Below are 3,577 nucleotides of genomic sequence, written 5' to 3' on the forward strand. Positions count from 1 at the left end.
CTCCTAACTCTGCTGTCTCAGCATCACAGGCTGGACTGTACTCTAAGCACCATAGTTGTTTTGTTTTGTTTGCCTGCACTGGGTCTTAGCTGCAGTGTGTGGGATCTAGTTCCCCAACCAGGGATTGAACCCAGGCCCCCTGCACTGGGAGCTTGGAGGTGTAGCCACTGGACTACCAGGAAGTCCCCTGAGTTGGTTTTTTAATTTTTTTTTTTTTATCGTAACGTAAGTGCCTGATCTTAAGCTGTGGACGGCTTAGGCATCCACGTCACAGACAGCTGTCTTAAATAAACATCGTGCCAGCTAACACACTAGACCAAAGCCAGGCTTCTCCATCCCAGAAGTTTCCTTTGTTTTAGAGACCACCGGTTGACTAGGATAACTGACCATCTGACCACTTGTTTTCCCCTTCTGACGCTTTAAGGCACGCTCATGTTTTAAGTTCACCAAGAAAGACTAAATCTGTGACACGCCAGGCATCCCATCCTAGACCCCAATAAAAGCGACCCAGGCTGCACCTATACTCACGCTCTACCCAAGACCTGGCTGTGCAGCCCGATGCATGCCGGGCATCCTCCAGGACCTGTGAGTAAGTAATAAGCCGTGTTTTCTTTTCAAAGTTCCCTAAGAGTTGTTACTGAGGCACCGCTTACAATCACAGTAAGAACCACAAGGCAGGGGAGGGGGGCGGTGAAATCACAATGAAAAACGTGGAAGTGTTAGTCGTTCGGTCGTGTCGGACTCTGTGCGACAACACTGACTGTAGCCCTCCGGGGTCCTCTGTCCGTGGGATTCTCCAGGCCAGAAGACTGGAGTAGATAGCCACTCCCTTCTTCAGAGGAACTTCCAGACGCAGGGATCGAACCTGGGTGCTTAACTCCCAAATATGAATGGACAATTGTTTACCAGATATTTGACGGAGGTGAAGGAGATCATGATGAATGAACGTAACTGTTTCTGGAGAAAAAAACAAATATGCTGCAGGAAGCAGAAGAGAACATTACCAAAATACCCAAATTCATATTATCAGAATTGTGAAGACGACAGTGGGTTTATAAAATGGCAACAGGGTGCTATAAAAGGGAACAAATTAGAGAATAAGACAAAGTCCTTGGAATAAAAGCATTAGGGCAAAACTAAAAACTTAGTAGGTGCGAAGTCCTCAGCTCAAAGCGGCTGTGCCTCACCCTGGCTTTCATAGACAGTGGTCTCGCCCTGCCCACCCACCTGACCTCTTCCTTAACCAATCTCAAGCCCAGGCACTGACCCCGCCCACCAGACGCCACTACCCGGTCATTCCAGAGCCCGCACCCAGCCAGCTGCCGTCTGCCCCGGACCTCCGGTCGCCCGTATCGTCCACCATGGGGAGGTTCCGAGGAGGCTGCGGGTGTCGGCGCCGGCGCCCGCGCCCCCGCCGATGCCAGCCCCACACACGTATCATCCAAGCCGCCATTATCTCGGCCATGCAGTCGCCCGCCATGCTGCCCACACCGCCCTCGCGGGTGCGCCCGGAGTGTGAGGCCGCGGTCAACAGCCACGCCGCCCTGGAGTTCCACGCCTCCTTTCAGTGCCTGGCCGTGGCCTCCTACCTCGACCGTGATGAGGGGGTCTTGAAGTATTTCTCCCACTTCTTTCTGCTCCGTTGCCACGAGCACGGCAAGACAACCGAGAGCCTGATGTTCCTGCAGAACCAGCGTGGGGGCCGCATCTGCTTCCTCGACTGCACAAAGCCCAAGACCCGACAGTGGGAGAGCGGCCTCCAGGCCATACAGGACGTCCTGCACCTGGAGAAGTGCGTCAACCAGAGCCTGCTCGACCTGCACCAGCTGGCCACCGACAGCAGCGACGCCCACCTGTGCCACTTCCTGGGGACCGGCTACCTGGACCAGCAGGTCAGGTTCATCAAGGAGCTGGTAGACTATGTCAGCATCCTGAGCAACATGGGGTCCCCGGAAGGTGCCCTGGCAGAGTACTTCTTTGACAAGCTCACCCTGGGTGACAGCGACCAGAAGGACTGAGCCTGGACTGGCCTTTTCCCCCGAGTCCTGGGTGACTGCCCAAGGTCACCCTGCCCGCCATGCAGACCGCAGGATTGCCCTTGCAGAAAAAGTTCACTTAAGTTTTCCTGCTTTCAGCGTTGCCAGTTCTTCCAATAAAGTAATTGTTTCCTAAGGAAATAAAGGTCTCGTGTTGATGCATGCGTGCAAACCCTTAACCTTTCAAGTTTTAAAACAGGTATCCAGGAGGCTCTCCAGCTACCAATGCCCTGTCCACAGGCAGCTCAGATCTCCACAGAGGGAAGGAAGAAGGGGATCCACGGGACCCTGAACAAGACAAAAGGTACCTTCCCCTAATAAACAATGTGGATATGGGGTGGCCGTGGGTGAGCCCAAGCCCTGGTGAATGTGGGTGCCTGTGAATAGAGGAGCTATAAAAATATGGCCTGAAAATCATGATTGGGGTTGATCTCCAGAAATAGTGAAGGGAATGGGATTGGGAAGGGACTGAAAAAGGAGGTCTATTTTTTTGAAGCGGACTTCTGGGTAGCAAGATGCGGGCCCTGGATGCTGACAGCAGAGTTCCTTTCTGAGAATCTCCCCCTGGATTGCAGTGACAATCTAGTGTAGCAGGGCTGGCTTTCCTAGAGACACACTTCCTGTGGTCACCACTGTTGAGCATGGATGCTGCCCTTTCAAAACATCCACCTGTGATTTTTTTACTTGAACTGTGCCACCCTGCAATAATGTAACATTGGTACCACTCAAAATTTACCTCAATCGTATTGAGGGCGATTGTATATAACCCTACTAGGTTGAAAAATATAAGCTCATGAATGAAGGTCAATTTGTGATATTGAATATAAAGTAAAATGAATCCCCCTGAATATGAAATCAATGGTACTGGCTGCACTGAGGAATGTAGGTGGGGGGGGGGGGTTTGAAGCCGGGAGGCCAGTTAGTAGGTGTCACAGCTGGTACAGGGGAAAGACAATGGTTGTTGGAGTGGAGTGGAGGATGAAGAAATGAAGAGATGTAGACACACTGCAGATGGATTTAGATACATCAGCAAGGTATCTTCATGGATCAGAGAGGATGAGTGAGATATGGAGAAAATAAATTATCCTGGGTTGATGGTGGTTCCATTTGATCAATATGGGGCCTTTTGCCAGGGGCACAGCTTTGATGGAAGGTTGGAGAAGGCATGTCATGTCAAATCTGAGATGCATACTAGATATCCAAGTGGAACTGTCATGCAGGTAGCCAGAAAAATGAATCTTGAGTTCAGAGTGGATATCAGCTTGAGAAACAGACCTATGGGAGACATCAGCCTATATAGATTGTGCTGTGGTCATGGGAGTGGAAAACCTCACTGGAGAGTGGACTAGGAGTATGGTAGAGCCCAAGCCCAGGGTAACTAACATGTAGAAACAGCCAGAGGGGTGCTGACCTCACCTTGACCATTAAGCTCACTACAGACTGCGCCCACCTGTGCCCACACCCCCTGGCCTCAAATCAGCCTGTTCGTGACCTCAGTGTGGCCTCCTGGTTTCTGCGTTCAAAATGGGGAGAAGACTGAA

General features: G+C 51.4%; 1 pseudogene across 1 annotated transcript; it reads left to right on the forward strand.

The window, feature by feature from the left end:
- Nucleotides 1-1,347: 1,347 nt before the first annotated feature.
- LOC145535733 (ferritin heavy chain pseudogene) lies at nt 1,348-2,018 on the forward strand (annotated as a pseudogene). The gene has a single exon (XR_014075488.1). The product of XR_014075488.1 is annotated as a ferritin heavy chain pseudogene (transcript).
- The last annotated feature ends 1,559 nt before the right edge of the window (nt 2,019-3,577 follow it).

Source organism: Giraffa tippelskirchi, chromosome X (assembly GCF_054371585.1).
Source record: "Giraffa tippelskirchi isolate mGirTip1 chromosome X, T2T-mGirTip1v1.2.pri, whole genome shotgun sequence".
In the NCBI taxonomy this organism is placed as follows: domain Eukaryota; kingdom Metazoa; phylum Chordata; class Mammalia; order Artiodactyla; family Giraffidae; genus Giraffa; species Giraffa tippelskirchi.